Source organism: Cavia porcellus, unplaced genomic scaffold (genome assembly GCF_034190915.1).
Source record: "Cavia porcellus strain 051 isolate PalLab524CR breed Dunkin Hartley unplaced genomic scaffold, mCavPor4.1 scaffold_19, whole genome shotgun sequence".
Classification (NCBI taxonomy): Eukaryota; Metazoa; Chordata; class Mammalia; order Rodentia; family Caviidae; genus Cavia; species Cavia porcellus.
In genome coordinates this window covers 43,484,568-43,506,765 of record NW_026947502.1, presented here as the reverse complement: position 1 = coordinate 43,506,765, position 22,198 = coordinate 43,484,568, and the positions used below count along the sequence as shown (strand labels likewise).

General features: G+C 41.4%; 1 long non-coding RNA gene across 6 annotated transcripts in view; it reads right to left on the bottom strand.

Moving 5' to 3' along the window:
* The window catches only part of LOC106028418 (uncharacterized), a 208,971-nt gene that overhangs the window by 103,931 nt on the left and 82,842 nt on the right, over positions 1-22,198 (bottom strand). For 2 of the 6 annotated variants that reach the window (XR_010041175.1, XR_010041177.1), the window contains one exon: positions 842-916. The exons of 2 other annotated variants lie outside the window; for them this stretch is intronic. This is a non-coding gene — a long non-coding RNA (uncharacterized LOC106028418). Of the gene's footprint in view, positions 1-841; positions 4,100-13,172; positions 13,216-22,198 lie in introns of all 6 variants that reach the window. 2 more of the 6 variants (XR_010041174.1, XR_010041172.1) reach the window with 2 other exon arrangements.

Genomic DNA, 22,198 nt, shown 5'->3' with positions numbered 1-22,198 from the left:
TGTATGACCTTGGACTTGCAGCCTCCACAACTGTAAGCAAAATAAATTTCCTTGGTAATATCCAGCTGCAAGAATTTTGTTACAGCAGGGAAAAGCTGGCTAAGGTAGCCTGTTGCCAATTAGGCCTGAGTAGCAAATAGGAACTGTCAATGGTCATTATCTGGGCACGGTTTCTTTGTCAGGCATGGTAGAGCCTGAAGGTCAAAATGCTGAAGTTCTCAAAGCTTCCCATCAAGGCAGATCCCTCACACATGGCCTTCCCTTGGCCTTTTCTACCCCTCCCTGGAGCACAAATGGCAGTGGATTCTGTAATGCCTCCTAATAGCCACCGACTGATAAATATCCTGTACCAGCCTGTTTACTGCCCTCTGAGGGAAACATTTTCTGTTGGAAAAGTGCAAGAGAAGAAAGACAAGAAGAAAAAAAAAGGCTGGGAAGAGGGAAGAGATGGACAAGTAAATACCAGACACCAGAGAGTAACTCAACATAACACAGTTCTTATTCAACAGGATGGGTTGCCCCAGGCTATGAGAAATCATGTCTTTGGCTGGCCTCAAGCAGGAATTAGCTGGATAGACTCTGCCAATGCACAAAAGCTTGCTAGGCCTGAGTATCTTGTTAAAATGGGGATAGACTTGCTCTTCCCGTCTCCCAGGAGCTGCTGTGAGGACACCTCTGGGCAGCACATCTAAAGATAAAATTCATGAGAGATGACATTCCAATTCTGGTCATCTATTAAAGTTCCTGGGAAGGGCCTCTTTCTCTGCCCAGGCCACCCCAGGGATAAGAGCTAGCATGGGTATCCAGGGACCAAGGTCCCTAACTGGCCGCAGTGTCTTACCTTCTGGACAACTCCTTATCACTGAATGGCATCTGAAAGTTGAGTTTTCAAATATTCCAGCTGAAGGTTCTCCTGCTGCAAACAGAAGGAAGGCTTAAGGATGCCAAGGCCTAGCCTTCCTTCAGTAAATAGGGGCACTAGTCCTGGTACTTTGCACCCCTCTTCACCTCAGGCAAGGCCACATTCTCCACCTTCTCCATGCATCATCACTACCCACTCCCTCAGCCAGCACCCTATAGACACCAGACCCTACGATCTCACAGACATGGACAATATAGCTCACAGGAGCCAGGACCTGCTCTGGCACAATCCAACCTGACAATGTAAGCATCAGAAGCCTGTTTCATGGCTTAGGAACCAAGTCCTAACTGGCTTGTTGCAAATAACATAAGTGGTGAACTTGGCTTCAAGGCCAAGCTAGTGCATCTGTACCCACACTACATCCTACCATCAGTCTGCTTGTCCTCCCTAATACCCCCCCACTGGAATGTTCACCACTGCACCCAGAAGGATAAAAATATGACCCTCTAGGACAGTGATAGGTTTGCCACTACTGCTCTAAGTGGCTCTAAGTGTCACCACAGGACTCTCCAAGTAAGGGATCAGACAAGTGTGCCCTGAGTCTAGTCCTACCTGCTCAGGTTTGATGTGAGCACCACTAACCATCAAAGCCCACCCTCCTACATCTGGCCACATGGAATTGGAAGCAAGGAAATCATGCTACTCTTAGTGCTTTGGATCAGCATGGGGACAGGCCTCTCAGGACACAGACTACACACTCCCTGCCTGGAAGTTTCTGGGCACACCAATCCACTAGCACCACTCCCATGAAAAGTAGGAACTAGATTAGGCTGCTGCATAAGCCATGAGATAGGATTTCCATGGTTCTTGAAGCTACTAGTCTCCCTACTGGACCAGCAGCTCTCTGTAGCCTATGTTGCTGTCCAGAGAGGTACCACACATGAAAAAGGAGCTGGGAGGGCCAAACACCTTCTGCTCTAAAGTTCATCACAATGAGCCATCAGACATAATTTCTTCCCAGAGAGCACTTCCCTGGCACACATTCCTGTGTATACCTCTTTGAGGCTGTGCTGATTTCCCATGTTTGGGATCATGTATGTTCCATGGCACATTAGGCCAACTCCAACTCAGAAAGGAGGGCTAGGGCATGGGCACACTGAATTGGGGCTGATTTCATGCTCTGGAGTCTGAGAACAAGGACTCCATGTCTCCTTTGTAGGAGCAGCAAGCACTGGACAAGAGGTCAGTTGTACTCTAGTAGCCCACATTTGGTGATAGTAGTAGCTGTGATGTCACTTGTCCTCACTACCATTCCCCAGAGATGGGGCAGGATGTAATTAGCTGCTAAGAGACATGCTCAGTGGTACTTAATCCCATATTCTTGCTGAACCATGGAAGGACTGTAGGCTCTTTGTCCCTATGCACCAAAGGCTGATCTAACTTACCACTTAGGCAGTGATGTCCTCACACTTAGCCAGCTGTGACTCAAGACCTCTCTCCTCCATCCATTATTCCCCACACTGGCAGTGCTACCCTATACCTCCAATCACCATGGAGCCACAATGTCATTCCCTCAGGGAGCCACAAACATGTAGCCAGTCTTACTCCTGCCACTGAGCCCTCTTCACATCCTGCATGTTCCCAGCACCGTGAACACTGGTTCATGAGTTATCTTATAACACCATGAGAGTGAGATACAAAACAATGAGGCCAAACCCTTCTCCTTTCCCTTGGTCAGCCAGACAGGGTGTGATCTGACTTGGCTGTCAAGTCTCTCCTCCTTTTTCCCCCTCACCTCCACAAGGGTGGCTTGGGAAAGCAGCCCCAGCGCCTTCCAACTACCTCTGTGTTTGCTTCAGTGGCTGTCTTCTGGGCTGCACTGATAGGAGGTGCAGATTGGTCAACAGCTGTGACCCCTGCCCCACTCAAGGCTACACAGGTGCTGCTTCTTCCTTTCTGAGAAACCCTGAGAAACCACCACTAACAGCAAAAAATCATGGCAGGACTTACAGCCTAATGCTGATATTTCCAAAAATCCCAATGAGTATAGTTATCCTCCAAGAGAGACTCCATGAAAGCAGTGATAGTAACAATTTCAGCACCATCATCGTAACAGAGACACAGGATCTGCCAACCAGAAGCTTCACATGAAGTTTTCTGTGCTGTTGCCATGACAGCTGAAGCTGTCCTAGATGCTCCATAGTTGCTCCAGGAGATATTTGCTTGTCCAGGATGACTACTCTGCAGGCATTGTGAGTGTCTCTGAAAAGACCCCAAAAGATCCTCAAAATGCAGGAAACTGCATGTATTTGCCCACTCCTACTCTTCTATATAAACAGCATTCCACTACACTCTTTCGGGCAGGCTAGGTGTACTACCTACCCACATGCTCCAGGACAGGCCCCCCGTGAAAGTCTCACTTGGGTGGTTCCATTGCCTTTGTGAGATTCTTAACTCAGGTCCAGTGGGCTGTGTGGATTGTACTAAAAAAGCTGATAATATTAAAGGCCATTAGCCTGAAGAGCTCCAGGGAGTAGTAGAGATTGGTGGTAATGTATGGAGACCAGAGGAGACTGGCAAACATTGGCAATGTCCAGCAGAGACCTGCAGTGATCTTTGAAAAGCTCCAGAGAAGCAGGAAAAGTTGCTAAAAGAGCTTCAAAAAGCCACCAGGAGGGCCACAAGCCTCACATCCTTAGGAACTGAGGCACCAAAATATTAGTAAAAGCACACTTTTTGGTGTGTGGGTGGGTCACACGGGTATGACCTCAGGAATTGTATGTAGTCTCTGGCGCCTTCTCTGTCTCTTCCACTGCTGCCTGCTTCCTGGATGCCATGAATTGAGGAGCTTCTTCCACCACATGTCTGCCTCTGTGCCAACTAACCATGGACTGAAACCTTTGAAACCAAGAATCAAAATAAACTCTTTCTTCTTTAAGTTGTATATGTGTCACATAGGTTATATGCAAATGCTTTTATATGATGGTGTATTATGGGCTTTTGCATTCAGAGGTGATTCTGGACCCGATCCCCTATGAGCACCAAGGGATGACTGTGTTGAGTAGGTCCTTTGAATGCTCAAAAGCTCAGGTTCTGTGCGGTAGCCTGTTGGCATATGAAGAGGTGAGAGCTGGATCTGGCAAGAGCAAACTTCACATTCAGTCAGGTCCCTCTTTGGTTCCAATGCCTTAGGAAGGACCTCTTCACTGTAAAAGTGTGAGACCATCCACAGCGCTGCTGGAGAATAAAAGTTGAGTGAAAGACTTAGCACAAGGTATGGTTTAGGATGACCTCCCAAGGACTAGATAGGGCTATGATAGCCTTGACCTCATTCCACAGATCAAAGAGCTGCTTTTCACGCCAGTGTGCATATCCCACAAAATCAAGGACACAGTGGGCACCAAATAAATATTCAGTTACTGCACCCTCCAAGGAGTCAGTCTCACCAGAAAATAGCCCAGTCAAATTGACTGCTCCTATGCCACAGATCTCAATCCAATATACTTTGAGATGTATAACACAACTCACATAAGAGGTGTCTAATCAGCACTTTTTTTGAGACACTATGTAGTTCAGGCTACCTTTGAACTCACTATGTAGTGCAAGCTGCCCTTGAACTCACAGTGATCTTCCTGTCTCAGCCTTTCTCCCAAGTGCTGGGATTATAGGTGTGTACTATATGCCTGATTCTAATCAGCATTTTTGATGAATGAATAAATAAATAACAGATGAAAGCATGTGTAAGTCAAAGACTAAAGAACAATGCAAGGCAGCCAAGTCACTGTAAATGCTGACAATCACATTGTTCAGAGTCACCCTGTAAGTCACAATGTCCCACCAAAGAGTCACAATCAGAGAGGCACTCATCATTCCCCTTGAACAGCTGTGGCTGTGATTACTAAATCACATGCAGAAGAGCCTTCAGCTAGCCAGAGCAAAGCGCTATATGCCTGTGTAGTCTAAGTCTGTCTGCTCCACTGCTGGACAACTGGCTGCTGACTCTATATATATTTTGGTGTAACTCCATTTTGGGGACTAACTTTTTAGTAGTATTTTCACTAAAGCATAATTTAGAGAGCAAACAACCCACCTGATTTAAGTATGCAATTGTACAACTCTCACCACAACCCACTTTTAGAACATTCTCATCACATCAAAGTGCCTTTGTGCCTGAGTATAGTTCATCCCCTCCTACGCCCAGCTCCTAGCTGCCACTAATCCACCTTCTGCCTCTAAAGATCTGCATTTTCTGGACATGTGACACAAACAGAACTCGTACTACACACACAGGCATGTCTGGCTTCCTTCCCTCAGCATGCTGCCTTTGAAGTGTGCTCACACCACGGCAGGTCTCCAAACCCCATTTCATTCTGCTGCTGAGTAATGGCCCCCTGCAAAGCTGTGCCACACCATATGCATCTCCTCCAACAGAGGTTGGCAGACCTTTTTCTAGGGCCAGACATTCAGTATATAGTATTTGCAAGCTGGACAGTGCACTGCAACTATCTAGGCTGTACCTGTCAGAAAAGCAGTTATAGTGCACCTGCAATCAAAGACATTGGGTATAAAAAGTCTACATGGAACAGGCGGCAGGCGGCAGTGAAAGTCTGCCTACTTCTGCTCTTCAAACTTTAGGTTAACAATAGTTAATTTTTGTAACAAACACTTTCCAATCTTTGGGGTCCTGGGTAGAGTATGGATAACAAAAAGGTAGAATATTGACCTGGCATGGGTGAAATGTGGCAGGAGCTTCAGTAGTGGCAGTTGTGGCCAGGACAGTCATGGGATAGTGGGAATGGTGATGAACACAGGGCTGTGAGAAGAAGGGCAGTGACTCTGTGATGGGGAGCAAGGTGGGGCTTCATGTGGAAGCCTGATGGACGACAAGTGCAAGTAGAAAGGGAACAGGATGGGGAGGCAGCAGGAGATAGAAAGGCATGGAGAACAGAAGAGTCAGAGAACCCTGAAACTGATGATGGTGATCATCATCTCCATTCAGAAAGGCCAGGCTAGGAAGACTCAGGTTACTCTCACGCCTACTATAAACATGAACCCCAAAAAACCAGGGACTTATAGTGGTTTCACTTGGCACATATCCAGGCTCAAGAAACAGCTACAATGACTGAAAGTTCTGGCTCCTGGACCCCAGAGCTACATCAGGTCATCCCAGATCAGCATGAGAGTCCTTCTTTGCATATCAGTCTCCAAGAAGTCTGCCCCTGCCATACTTCTGACTATTGCAGACACCAGGACCTCCTTCTCTCTTGCCTCCTAGGCCCCAGGTCCATCTGCGTCGTGACACTAGTGCTGGCTGAGGTAGTTTTGTTGGACTTCCGATGCATAATGTGCCTGGGGCAAAGAAGGAGCCAGAAGAAGAGAGGAAGGAAGAGAGATAGAAGGTGCAAGAAGCCCAGGGAGGACATGGCAAGGGCACAGAGGAGCAAGGAGAGGCAGAGAGAGTAGACAAAACATAGAGAGACATGGAGATGCAGAAATGGGAGAGAGGAAAAGAGTAAGATCAGGAGACAAATATGAATAGAATAATGAAGAACCACAAGGAGAGAGAACACCAATGATGCTAACCAAGAAAGATGGTAGGAAGGAGATGGGGATGAGGACAGGCAGAGACCACAGGAAGAAGAAGAGGCAGAGAGGGCACAGGTGAGCAGATAAGGGAAAAACAAGGTGAGTTCTGGGTGGTGCACAGATGTTTGATGGTAAGGATGGCAAAAGAGAGCCACTAAACTACCATCACCAGGTCTACCCCAAATACGCCATACACATACAGATTGGAGCCATGAGACCCACTGTGGACAGCTGAACCTTCTCTGCACCACTGAGGAGGTTCAGGTGCAGTCATCCAATGGAGATGGCCTCATGCTGCATTGAGTCGGCCTCTGAAGGCCCCTAGGTGAAGATGCATTCACCCTGAGGCCAGGAACACTGGAGATGAGGCCCAGGTTCCCCCAGCACCACATCAGTTACAACCAGGAGTGTGATCCCAAAGTAAAATAAAAAAGCTCCAGCCATCCACTCCTCCCCACTTCAGGACAGTAGGACAAACTTGGCCATAGCCCTGCTCTGGACCCACATAGCCAAGCAAGGGGAAGATCTTAGCCCAGCAAGAACAAGAGAACCTTCCTGATACTTTGAGATGTAGCCCAAATGCCCCCACCCTATTCTTCACCCTGTTCAAGCTGTATAAAATCTGCACAGCTCCCTCAACCCCACAGTGGTTAAGGTAGACACCATGCAGGCTTGGGGCACAAGGGCCCCCATCATGCCTTGGTGCCACAGAATGAGATAGATGTCCTCCAGGCAGCACCCCACCGCCCTTCTACCAAGACCACAATCCTAAAATGGCCCTTGAATGGCAGAGCATGCAGCACATAGAGAAAGGGGAGTTGGCAGCTAGCACATGCCAAGAAGCCACACATAACAGGAGGCGGAGCAAGGTTTAAGTGTCAGTTGACTGTGCACCCCCCATGCAAAGGCTAATGGTTGAGTAGGGACCATCCTGCCCCAATAATTCAATCACATGGATGCTTACTGGACCAGTAGGGTCTCACCTTCTTCCCTATTCTGAACTCCCAGTGTTCCAGAGCCCAGTGCTCTGCCCTTGGCCACCTCCTTACTACCACTCCCATGAAAAGATTATTAGTGACCTTCCCAGCCTTGCAGCCTGAGTCTCATCTGAATGCTGCCTCCCCTGGGTCCATCCTAGATATGACCTTAACTTCAGACCAGCCTACCTTAGACCCCCTTGGCAGCTTCACCCAGTAACCACACGCCCTTTTCTTGAGCCCATCTCAGCCTCTATAACCCTGCCCTTCCAGTCCCTGCAGCAAATCCCAGTTCTGGTGACCACAGCCCACCTTAACTCTCCATGTTCAATCTTGCCCACAGCACAGTGCCTTAGCTAACATCCAATGACTGCACAAGCTGCACAGCTCCCTCAACCCACTGCCCCTACTTAACACCTGGGATCCTACCTGGCCTCCTTGCATACTCTACAGCCTCATTCACTGCTACTCCCCTACCTTCCAGGAACAGACACTCCCTACATCATGATTCCACCTCCTAAAACTGCCCTTTCCATGGACCCTTCTGTTACAGAGACAAACAGCAGTCCCTCTGCTGTTTCTAACCAAGCCAGACACCCCTGCCTCATTCTCTTTTGTGACCCAGCAGCCCTTAGACAGAGAGAGGCAGCTGGCTAGAATGATTGCTGGTGCTTCAACTTCAAGGTAGTGACAAAGTCCCCAGCACAAGCCCAGCTAGGTCTCTGGAAGATAACTAGTCACTACCTACACTAGCCTCTGCATAGCAGTGACCTCTGCATAGCAGTGACCTCTCCACTCCTCCCCAGGCTCTATACTAAAGGTGGCAGAAAATGGGCCTAGCATGCCTGAAACATCTTCCTGGAGCCATTTGTGCCACAGTAAAGGCAGCTTGTTTCTGTCCTGGGATATGCAGGTTCTTCTAGCAGCATCTCTTCTCTGTCCCTTTAGAGACTGGGGCCACTATGCCGAATGAAAGCAACTAAAGCCCTTTACCCAATCTAGCAGGCTCCAGGCATCAGACCACTCTGCCACAGCCTTGGTAGCAACAGAATGTGGCCATCCAGCAAGTCAAGGTGAAGCTATGGAAGGGGTGACAAAGGAGTGTTCACATACCAAGCAGGCATCCAAAGAGGAAAGCCCTTGGAAGATCATCCACGCTCTAGGATGTTCATGTCGGTGACAGGCCCAAACCAGAGTCCCACACCACAAGTTCTAGTACCACTCCTTAGCCACAGAAAGCCAAAAGTGAGACAAGGAGGAGAAAGAGGCAGCAAGCATAGGAGATGCAGCAAAACAGTGCTTAAGTGAGCTGCTGCTTGAAGCTCTGACATCAGAAAGAGGAGTCGCAAAATCTGCCAAAGGATTCTGCAAACCACACACAGAGGAGTGGGAGGAGAGAACTGATACAGAAAATAAGGACAAGGAAAGAGATTTATAACAAAAAGAGTCAATGAAACCAAAAGCATTCTCTAAAAGGAACAAAAATTACACAGCCATAGCTAAATAAATTTTAAAAAGCCATCAATGTGAGAAGAGAGAAGAAGGGACATGATTACAGATCCAGCACTGAAAGTGTAAGAAGTACGACTGCATCATGCCAATAAATCTGACAACAGTGCAACAGAGTAACACTTTAAAAACAAAAACTATCAAATCCTGTTCAGGAGAGACAGGAAACCTACCACTCTGGGCCACCATCAAAGAAAAGCCCTATCAGTGCTATATGATGTCAGAAATTTGAAAAGGGACATAAAACAACTTTTAAGAACAAAACTTAAATAAATTATGTGAATGAAAACCACATATCATTCAGGAAAACAGTAAAAAAACTCGTTTACAAAGTATTAGAAAGCTAACTTCAAGCATACATAAAGGAGACAACAGGACACGACCAAGAGGAGTTTATCCGAGAGATGCAGGGTTGCCTTAACATCCAAAAGCTCACGTACATAATTCTCCCGGGAGCATGGGAAGTTAGAAAGGACAAAATGTCCCCAGTAAAAAGCCATGACAAAATTCAACACTTACTCATGATTGAGACCAAGAAAGGTAGGGGGAAAGAGAACCTGTTATGTAAGAACAAAAGAAGCCTCATCTCACCTGCTGCTGGATAAAGGCCAGCAATGCACTGACACTGGCTTGTCACACACATTTGAATGCCCTGTCAAAGGGGAAAGAAGAGGACTAGGCTGGGAAATGAGGAAGCACAAATGTACCCACCACTGACATATATCCATCCATGTGGACCATCCCAATGAATCCCTAGCACTAAGTGAACCCAAGACAGTCCAGGATATACAACAGGGCAAAAACTGACTGTATTTCTGAACTGTCACCAAATGAAAGGTGAAATGTAAACAACATTATTTGTAACTGTATGAAAATCAGGAAAACATAAGAGAAATGTAACAAGACACGTATACTGAAAACTATAAGGCATTGCTAAAAGATATAAAAGGAAGACTGTGTTATGCATTGGAAGACAATATTGTTAAGATATCAGTTCTTAAAGTGAGCTAGAATTGACAAAAATCCGAACCAATTTACAGCAAGTTTTTTAAAAGTACATATCACAAAGCAGATTCTAAGATTTACATTAAAATACAAGGGGTTTGAGTAGCCAAGATGTCAGGAGAAACACTAAGCTGGAGCACTCACACATGAGCCTGATTCTGTGACTCAGACACAAGACAGTACAGCATCATCATGTGGATAAGACACACATTGTGGAGAGAGTAACCCGCACTGCACACAGCAGCATATCCAAAGAGCTTTTGGAAAAGGTTGCCAACATATTCATTGCAGAAGGACGGTTGTTTCAACAACAGTGCTAAAATGAATGGATCCTTTTATTTTAAAAGATGGGGCCTCAAACCTTACCTGATAACATATACAAGAATAAATCTTGGGGCACCATTGGTTTCAGAGGCTGGGTAGCCTGGTGTAAGTACCCCTCGCACCTTCCCCTGGAGTCCAGCTACTTTGGGACCCTCGTTCAGCCTCAGAGAGGGAACTTTGTGGCTTGCCAATGCACTGGACCAGTGCAGTGGGTCCTGGGTGGGGTTGCAGCAGGCTCCCTGCTCCCAGCCATGCTTGGAGGATTCTGGAGTTCTGGGTGAGTGGATGCCATCAGTTCTGGGGGCTGGGCTTGGGCTGGCCTGCCCCAACCCGAGTGACCCTCTCTCAATCCGCGGAGCTGGGTGGCCAGAGTCCCAGAAGCTGAGGGCACAGAAGAAGATCTCCAATAGATCATGGGGAAGCCTTGGAATAACACTTGAAACACAGAAATATAGGAAAATGACAAAAGGAAGGACCAAATTACAATCTCAAACCTCCAGCACATCGAAAGAAACCTTAGGAGCGATGGACACAAGAAAATGTATGTCATACATCTGAAATATCAGACATAATAGCAACTGAAATAAAGAAACAACTCCAGGAAGCTTTAAAGGAATTCAAATTACAAATAATCTCCCAGGTAAAAGAAGAAACAATAAAAGAAATGAAGGGGATGCTGAACATATCTAAAGAAGACACAATTAAAAAATTAGAGAAAAATGCAAAAAAGATAGAATACCTGAATCAACAATATAAGAAACAGAATACATGAAGCAGATTCAAAGAGATATGAAAGAAATCAAAAATTCCTTTGAAAGTTGTAAAAATCACCTCAATGAAAGTGAAGATAGAATTTCAGACCTCAAAGAAAAGAAAAGGAAATTAAGATCTTTTAAAAATAACAAGGAATCAGGAAATAATAATTCAACAACTGCAAGATGAAGAAAAGAAAAACAACATAAGATTGGTAGAGATTAATAGAAAAGAAGGGCACAATATAAAGGATGTCAAGAGGATATTTAAAGAAATAATAGCTGAAAATTTCCCAAACATGAGATCAGAAACTGACATCAGGATCAGTAAATCATATAGAACTCCAAATAATCATAACCAAAATAAAACTACAGCCAGACATATAATAATCACCATCCCAGAAATCCAACAAAAGAATAGGATATTAAAAGCTGTCAGACAGAAAAGACAGATCACTTATAAAGAAAAACCTATCAGAATCACAGCAGACTTCTCAGCACAAACAATGAAGTCAAGAAGAAAATGGAGTGAAGTATTCCAGATCCTAAAGGAAAATGATTTCCAACCTAGACTGATGTACCCTGAAAACCTGTCCTTCAAAATCAATAGAGAAATAAGATACTTCCATGACAAAGAACAGCTGAAGAATTTCATGATCACAAAGCCAACCCTGCAAAGAATATTTAAAGACAGTTTAGATACACTTAGGAAAAAACCACTAAGCAAAGCAGATAGTTAAACAGAACAGAAAGATAAAGATGCAACAGCAGAAAAATAACATGTCAACAATAAACTAACATACAACAGTTATAACCATTAATGTAAAGGGTCTCAATGCACCAATTAAAAGAAACAGACTGGAAGAATGGATCAAGAAACAAAATCCAACCATATTCTGTCTACAAGAAACCCATCTAACCCAAAAAGATACTCACAGACTGAAAGTTAAAGGATGGAAAACAATACTTCACGCAACAGGAACCCACCAAAAAAGTGGGAGGAGCCATTCTGTTTGCAGACAATGTGAACTTCAAACCAATAGTGACCAGAAGAGATAAAGAAGGTTACTACATACTGGTTAGGAGAAAACTTCAAGAGGAAGAGATAACTATCTTAAATCCATATGCACCAAATTCCAGAGCACCCAGTTATATAAAACAAGTATTAACAGAAATGAAAAACCAAATTATTAGTAACACAATTATGACAGGAGACTTTAACACACCATTGACACCAAGAAAGAGATCAACCATACAGAAAAGCAAGAAATAACAGCACTGAATCAAACCCGTGAACAAATGGACATGATAGACATATACAGAGTGTTCCATCCAACAACATCAGAATACACAATCTTCTCAGCAGTACATGAGACATTCTCTAAAACAGACTATACACTAGCTCACAGAACATATTTAAACAAATGCAAAAGAGTTGAAATTATATTATTGGCTATTATTATTGGATCAAAGCACCATGAAACTAGAAATTAATGATAAAAGAAACTGTAAAAATCCCACAAACACATGGAAATTGAATAACACACTCTTAAGCAATCAGTGGGTCACAGGGGAAATTAAAGAAGAAATTAAACAATACCTACAAGCAAACGAAAATACAAATACAAGTTACTGGAATCTGTGGGATGCAATGAAAGTCATCCTCAGAGGAAAATTTATTGCACTGAGTTCCCACATCAGGAAAACAGAATGAATACAAATAAAAAACCTGATGTTACACTTTAAACATCTAGAAAAAGAAGAGACAGTCAAGCCCAAAGCTAAGAGAGGAAATTATAAAAATCAGAGCAGAAATAAATGCAATAGAGACTAAGAAAACAATCCAAAGATCAATTAATCAAAGAGTTGGTTCTTTAAAAGAATAAATCAAATTGATAAGCCCATAGCCAACCTTATTTAAAAAATGGAAGAAAAGCTCAAATTCATGCAATAAGCAATGAAAAAGGCGAAATAACTACAGACTCTATAGAAATACAGAAGATCATCAAAACCTATTTTGAAAAACTCTACTCTCAAAGGTTTGATAACACAGAAGAAATAGATTCCTTAAAACATATGAAGTACCAAAGCTAGGTCAAGAACTGACGAATAACCCAATTTCTATTAATGAAATTGAAAACGTAATTCAGTCCTTACCTACAAAGAAGAGCCCAGGCCCACATGGATTCACTGCAGAATTCTACAACAAGTACAAAGAAGACTTAATGCTGACACTCCTCAAACTCTTCAATGAAACTGAAAGGGAAGCAATCCTTCCTAAGTCATTGCTGGAAACAAATACTACTGTAGTTCCAAAAGGTGAGAAAAACTCAACTAAAAAAGAGAACTATAGACCAATCTCCCTAATGAACATAGATGCAAAGATCCTCAATAAAATATTGGCAAATACGATGCAGCAAATCATCAAGAAGATTATACACCATGACAAGTGGGATTCATCCCAGGCATGCAGGGATGGTTCAACATATGTAAATCAATAAATATAATCCACCATATCAATAAAGCCAAAAGTAAGAATCACATGATTATTTCTATAGATGCAGAAAAAGCCTTTGATAAAGTCCAACATTCATTTATGATAAGAACTTTACAGAAAACTGGAATAGATGGTCTTTACTTCAATATAATAAAGGCCATCTGTGACAAAACAACAGGCAGTATCATACTAAATAGCCAAAAATGAAGGCCTTTACTTTAAAATCAGGCACAAGACAAGGAAGTCCTTTATCACCACTCCTATTTAATATAGTACTAGAAATATTAGCCAGAGCAACTAGATGAGAGAGAAATAAAAGAGGTAAAGATAGGAAAAGAAGAAGTTAAATTATCATTGTTTGCAGATGACATGATACTCTACATAGAAGACCCCCAAAACTCCATTGAAAGACTCTTAGATATAATAAATAAATTCAGTAATGCACTCTCACGACAGAAGTGAAAGACCTATACAGGGAAAATTATAATACACTGAAAAAAGAAATTGAAGACCATCTCTGAAAATGGAAAGACATCCTTTGCTCATGGATAGGAAGAATAAATATTGTGAAAATGGCCATTCTCCCAAAACTGTTATATACATTCAATGCAATCCCAATTAAAATACCATCAACACACCTCATAGATCTTGAGAAATCACTCCTAAAATTCATCTGGAGCAAGAAGAGACCTGGAATAGCAAAGACATTTCTAAGCAGCACAGACAAGGTAGGAGGCATTACAATTCCTGACTTGAAGTTATACTACAAAGCAACTGTAGTAAAATCAACATGGTACTGGAATCAAAACAGAGCCAAAGATCAATGGAACAGATTAGAAGATACAACCACAATTACAAACACACTCAACCACCTTATCTTTGATGAAGGGACCAAACATGTTCACTGGAAGAATGACAGTCTCTTTAATAAATGGTATTGGAAAAACTGGCTCTCCATATCCCCAAAACTAAAACCAGACCCGTGCCTTTAACCATGTACTAAATTTAAATCTAAATGGATCAAATATCTGAATATTAAAACAGAAACACTGTATCTATTGGAAGACAAATTGGGTAAAAACCTTGAAAACATAGGGGTAGGTAGAGAATTCATGAACAGGACCCAAACCATACGGGAAATACTTCCCAGAATCAACAACTGGGATCACCTCTTATTAAAAAGTTTCTGCACATCAAAAGAAATCTCCAGCATAGTGAAAATAAAACCTACAAACTGGTATAAAAATCTTAGTGAACTGTCCCTCAGACAAAGGATTCTGTCTAAAACATATAAAGAATTAAAAAAAATCAGACCCCCAAAATTCAAAGATCCAATCCAAAAATAGGCATCTGAGATGAATACACATTTTTTCAGATGAAGAAATACAAAAGGCAAATAAATACATGACAAAATGTTCATCATCATTAGTCATTAGAGAAATGCAAATTAAAACCACACTGAGATTCCATCTCACTTCTGAAAAAATGGCCAGGATCAAGAAAACCACCAACAACAAATGCTGGAGAGGCTGTGGGGAAAAAAGACCTCTCTTGTACTGTTTGTGGAATGTAGACTGGTGTAGCCATTGTGGAGTCAGTCTGGAGATTTCTCAAAAATCTGGGATTGGAAGTCTCATTTGTTCCAGCTATTCCACTTGTAGGCATATTCCCAGAACTGAAAACATCATACCACAGTGATATATGTGCACCCATGTTTATAGCAGCACAATTTATAATAGCCAGATCTTGGAAACAACCTATACGTCCATCATCTGAGGAATGGATAAAAAAGTTATGGTATTTTTATACAACAGAGTACTACTCAGCTATAAAGAATGATCACATTGAGATATTTATAAAGAAATGGGTGTAGCTTGAGACCATACTGATAAGTGAAATAAATCAAACTCACATGTATAAATACCGAATAGTCTCCCTAGTATAAGAAATGGTAAGAATACATAAAAGTACGTGATAATAATGATTCCCCATTACATGGCTTTGAAGCATTATAATGTTTTCATTCATTAGCTGGAATGATTTTATTCCATGTTGTTTGATTTCATTGTCTGTGATGGTATGAACAGCTATTTTGAAGAAAACAAGACATCATAATAGCTAGTGCTGATTTAATATCATCTTGTTTTGAAGTCCCATTAAACTGTTGTTCTTCTGTTTCCATTGCTTTTATCATGTTGTGTCTTGTTGGATTTTATTATATGTGATAGTATAAACAAAAATTTTTATAGGCAAAGAGATAATATAGAAACCATTGTTCATTTTCTGTTAGGTGGTTCTAAATACCCTATAATACTTTCATCCTCTTGAATGGTTTCACACTGTCTTGATATATTTGATGCTATAGTATACGAAGTTATACTCAGATATTTCAAGGAAACAGACATTATAGTAACTACTATTAAGTCAGGTTATTTTGTGTTGAAACACTATGTTGCTTAAATTGCTCTGTTCTGACCTGTATTGTTATGTCCTCTTTTATCACAATCTCCCCCTTTTTTAATTAATTTATATTTTATTATTATTTTTTTAATTAAGGGAAGAAATTTTAAAAATTAGCAGGATATATTATAGTAACTTTTTGATTTCCTATTAACTCGATTTGAAGCCCTGTATTGCTCTCACCATCTTGTTTTGACTGATTTTACTCTATTCTGTTCAGTTTGATAGTATCAAGTTTGAGAGTATAGGCAAGTACTTTGAAGGCAAAAAGATTCACTATGGTGCCCATTCTGGTTTGACTATTATCTTCTTTTGAAATCCTGTAATGTCTCAAATGATTAGGTTTTATTGGTTTTGTTCTGTATGTTTTGTTCAATTTTATTATACCTGATGGTACAAGCAATTCTTTTTAAGGTAGCAAGAGGCATTATGGTAACCATTTTTGATTACCTTGTATTCTTTTTTTACATCATGTACTATGTCCATCCTTTGTTTTGACTGACTGCTTTGTTTCGTCACATTTGGTTTTATTCTCTTCTAAAAATAGTAATAAGAACTGTGGGAGTAATAAAACCCAAAATGTGTAATTGTTATTATAAAAAGAGAGGAAAAGAAAGTGCTCTAAAGGACACAACTGCAAGTATGTTTAGGTGTGTAAAATAGAAGACCATATTACCAAGTTTTTGTTGGATCATTGAACACAACTGTTTGCAGTCTCACTGTTTGAATGTCCACTTTGTATGCTTAATTTTGTAACTTGAACAACTATTTCTAAGATGATAATATGTAAGCTATTAACTAGTAATTTCCTACTGTTTTTTTGAAATTCTGTATTACTTGTACCCTTTTACTGTTTTGTTTTGCTTTTTTTCTTTAAATAAAATTTTAAAAAGATAAATCTCAAATATATCATAAACCTACATGAGAGAACCAAAAACTAGGAAAACCTAACTGCAAGAAAACATGAACCAGGAACATATCAGTCAGTTTTTTATTACTGTAACAAAATACAGTGCTACCTACGTTCACAAACTTAATTTTTGCCATGATTCTGATCACAAAATGAAACAAATTCTGCCACCAGAATTGTGGAAAGAAATAACTGTGTGAACCTAGGTACCACTGTACCTGAGGCAGGCTACCGTATGAAGAAAAAAAGTTTATTTAGCTCACAGTCTTGAAGGCTAAAGATCTCATGAGGGTTCCCCACACTGCAAGACATGGTGTGGTGGAATTACATGTACATCTCTATCCACATGAGATACCTCTTTCTTTACAAAGCCACCAGGATTCAATCATGTGAGGCCTTATCCTAATGATCCAACTCAATCTAATCACTCCCAAAGGCCCCATCTCTAAATAGCACAATCAGATTAAATGTTCACCCTCTTAATGCCATTGATGTAAGGTTTTGGGAATTAAAATTCCTACATGAGCTTGGAACAAACCATATTCAAGCCATAGCAATGAATAAAGATGTATATGACTTTCACTAGCACTATAAGCTTTGGCTTTTCATAAGACAGTCTTACAAATGAAAAGGCAAGCCATAACGCAAGAAGAAGACTCTCCACATAGGGGTCTGATAAAGGGCTTATGTTGAAAATCTATAAAGAACTCTTCTAATTAAGTATTCAGGAGATATATAGTTCAAAAACAAGAGGTAAAGATTTAAACATACACAATGAAAACAAGATTTACAAGTGGCCAACACACACATAAAAGATGGCACTAATCATCTAGCCACAGTTACACAGCATTCACTGTGCACACTCACTGGAAGGGCCCCACATAAACAGGCTGACAGAGTCATGTGCCAGGGAGACATCAAGCCTCTACAGCACTCTCATGTCCTTGGCAGCTATGGGAAATAGCACAGTCACTTTAGAAAACTACTTGGAAGCTTCACCTAGACTTAAACACACACCTGTTATACAATCCAACCGTTCCATTTCCAATTTACCCAAGAGAAATGGAAACACACACAAAGACCTGAAATAGCCATATATGGTAGCATTTCTCAGTGCTAACTGGAAATGATCTGGGTTTCTCAGGAGGTGACTCAACAAAATGTGAAGCTGCCACACAACAGAATGCGAAGCTGCCATACAACAGAATGCTATTCAGCAATAAAAAAGGAATAAACTCTTTTTACACATAGTAACATGGATGAGTCTCAAAAACATTACACTGAGTGGGGAAAAGAAACACCCAAGAGATCATGGACTACAACTTCTATGTGCACAAAGTTCAGCACAGTATTATAAACTGGGCCAGTGGTTATGGGGTGAAAGGAGCCCAAAGTGAAGGTGTAAAGTGAATAAGCATCTTGCATCTGCTTGGCATGATCACAGGTGCACACAGACATCTACTTTATTGACATGTTTCCTGAAAGCAGGTGTACTTTACTACCACTGAGGAAGGGCCACTGATTAAACACAAACACTCTTACCCATTGACAGCATCCCAGAAACAGGATGAGAGGGGAAAATGGGAGAAGGAACTGTCCAACAGAAGACAGAGAACAGTCCTAGCCATCATTCATCTTGGTGTGGGCAAAGCCACTCTGAGTTTCTGAGCATGAAGAGGTGTTCCACACTGTTGTATGGAAGTCCTGCCCTGGTTCCTCATCCAGAACCTTCCTCCAAGCTAAGGTCATTGTTATGGATTGGAAACTGGTGGTCAACTTAACGCCAGTGGAATTAAATCACCATATGCTGAGTGTAGATGTTTCACCTGAGGAAAGTTGCCAGCATAAATAAGAGACATGAAGATGGAGAAGAGAGGCACTGAGGAATTGTGGGTTCTCCTATGTGTTGCTGTTTGAGCTGTTGGTTCTCCTGGAGAAGCTCTGGTCCTCACATTGAGTATCACTTCCTAGTCCAGAGAGGAAGACATGTACTGCTTAATCTCCAGGCTGAAATCACACTGGCTTTCTGGCATGTACTCAACTGTGCTTATTGTAAGAGGAGCTCGGGGCCTCTGTGTCACTGAGGATGGCTGTGGTGCTTTTCAGGACAGCCCTGATCTGTTTTGAGAGTGACTTCTCAGCTCCAGCGTAGAACCCTCAACCTACCTGCACAGCTCCTTCCCCCCACTGGCACAGACTTTCTAGGTTCCATTGCTGACCTTTGGGCCTTCCCAGCACAGATCCATAAAAGAGACTGGCATGAGTCCTTCTTGTGAGCTCTAGACCTCCAGGTGGACTTGTGGGAGGCACTGTCATGAACTCTGGGTCTTCATCTGGACTCATATAGGACATTGCTGTGGGATTCAGGCCCTTGATTAAATATTCTATGTCGTTGGTGTTGTAGATTCCTGTAGTTTCATGTGTTAATTCTGGGTGAGCATCATAAAATAATATTACAAATTCCACATCCTGATTTTAATTGTTCTCCTCACAATGCCTGACTACAACAGTCATGTCCCCTCTACTTAGGGCTGAGAGGACTACTAGCAACACAGTGCAGCTGCTGCCACCTCAGGAACACATATAAACATCAGGACCAGATCCATACTTCATCAAGGATTATCTGATGAAGTTTTCACACTGCTCCAAGATAGTCCTGCAATATGGAAACTAAGGTCTAAAGAGGGAGTGACCACCAGCAAGAGCTGCTAAGAGGCAGGGAAGGAAAGCAGAGTCCACAGAACAAAGAACTCAGGCCTTTTGCTCAGAGATGACAAGAGGTAGATTTAGCCATCAATCTAAATGCTACAAACACACAAAAACACTTGATGAGGCTAGTGCTATGGTATATGCCTGTAATTCCAGATCTCTTGAGGAGGACTGCAAGTTTGATCTCAATTTGGGAACTCAGTTAAGTGACTTAGCAAGACTATATGTTTAAAAAAAAATTTAATGGCTGGGAATATCGCTCAATGCAAAGGCCCTAGGTTCATTCCTTAAAATAATTTTTTAAAAAACATCAGAAACAAAAACCACAATAGAATTGTAGTACTGCTGCTATTCTGGAGTAAACACCACAAGATGCACATGGGCTGCATGAGGGGACATCAATCTCCACATGTTCACTAGCCAAGGAACAAAGGTTAGAATGGCCTCACTTTGGAGCTCACAGTGCAGCTAACATGCTGACACACAAGTATCCCACATGGTGGAGTGGACAAGGAACATAGGGCAGGAGCAGACACAGTGGAGGTACTGGTGATTCCTTTGGAAAGAAGCAGCAGGCTGGCCAACTGGCACAGATGGAGCACCTGAGCCTGGCGGGCAAGTACCTATGGTGTTTGGTAAGCTCAAGTGACTTTACAGCAGGTTACCCTCAAAGTTTGGCTGCCCTTGAAATAAATATGAAGAAAATGATATCCCTTGGTTCCGCAAGTGGCTGGGAAAGGACGGCAAGGTCCAGGTTTATCCTAGTGTCACAAATTAAAACCCAGACACAATATCTGAAACAAATACATACTAAGTGGTGAAAGGCATCACTGGACTATAGTCATAGAGAGACTACCCAGTGGGAAATCTCCATAACTTCCCTAGATTTATGCAGAAAATGTTGTGAAACACATCGCAAGAGACTGCTGTGGACTGGACTGTGTGTTCTCCAAATTCCTAAGTTTAAACTCTAGCCTCTGGATGATGTATTTGGAAATCAGTCATATATAATTTTTAATTTAAAAAAACAAAAAAGAAAAAAGGATAGAAATGACACAAATTTTTTAAAAAGGGAAGAAATTAATGCTAATTAATATATTACATATTGTTATCTTAAAAGTGGTTGTACAGGTTACAAGATTTAGGCACAAAAAATGATCAAACCAACAATGAAAGCACAAACCGTTGTTTTGAATTAACAGAAGTTAGTAGTATAGCTATCTATCTTGCATAAACACACACACACACACACACACATATATGTATACTTATATACATATAATATTTTACCTTTTTCCTTCTCTCCTTTCCCTTTTCCCAGTTTTTCTTTCCTTTTGAGCACTTTCTTTCCCTTTCATAATCACAATATCTATTATACATTTTGGATCATACTACTCTTAATTTTTTTACACCAGGAGACAATATGATATTTACAAATCTGATTTTGATTTATTTCACTTAGGAATATGGTCTCAAGTTGCATCCATTTACCTATAAAAGCCTCAAGATTATCCTTCTTTATAGATGAATAATACTCCACTGTATAAAAATACCACATCTTTTTTATCCATTGCGCGGTTGATGGGCATTTGGGTTGTTTCCAAGACTTAGCTATTACAAATTGTGTTGCTGTAAACATAGTGCATACATATCACTGTAGCATGATGTTTTAAATTTTTCTGGGAAAATATCCAAGAGAATAGTCGGATTGAAATGGGACTTCCAATCCTAGTTTTTTTGAGGAATCTCCACACTGATTTCCACAGTGGCTACACCAGTCTACACTCCCACTAACAGGTTCCTTTGTCCCCACAGCCCCACCGACTTTTCTTATTGGCTGATTTCTTGATGGCAGCCACTCTTTCTGGAGTAAGAAGGAATCTCAATGTTGTTTTAATTTGTATTTCTTGAATGACCAGTGATGTTAAACATTTCTACATATATTTATTTGCTATTTATATTTCTTCATCTAAGAAGTGCAAGTTAACTTCAGATGCCCATGTTTGGACTAGGTCTTTGAATTTCGGAGGGAGGTCTAATGTTTTCAATTCTTTATGTGTTCTAGATATAAGTCTTTTATCTGAGGGACAGTTGGCTAAATTTTTTTTCCCATTCTGTGGGCTTCTTTTCACTCTTTTGGTGATTTCTTTTGAAGTGAAAAACTTTTTAATGAGATGAGATCCCAGTTGTTGATTTATTGAAGTACTTTCCATGTAAGTTATGTTTTGTTCATGAACTCTTTGCCCTATGTCTTCAAGATTACTACCTAACTTGTCTTCCAGTAGATTTACTGTTTCTATTTTAATATTTAGATCTTTGGTCGATTTTGACTTTAGTTTAGCACACAGTGATAGACATGGGTCTAGTTTTAGTCTTCAGCCTGTGAAAAGACATTTTTTCCAGCACCATTTATTAAACAAGCTGTCTTTCCAGTGAATGTGTTTAGCCCCTTTGTCAAAGATAAGGTGGCTGAGTTTCTTTGTAATTGTATCTGCAAATTCTAATCTAGTCCACTGATTCTCAGGTCTGTTTTTGCCAGTACCATACTGATTTTATCACAGTAGCTTTGTAGTATAATTTCAAGTCAGGTATTGTGATGCCTCCTGC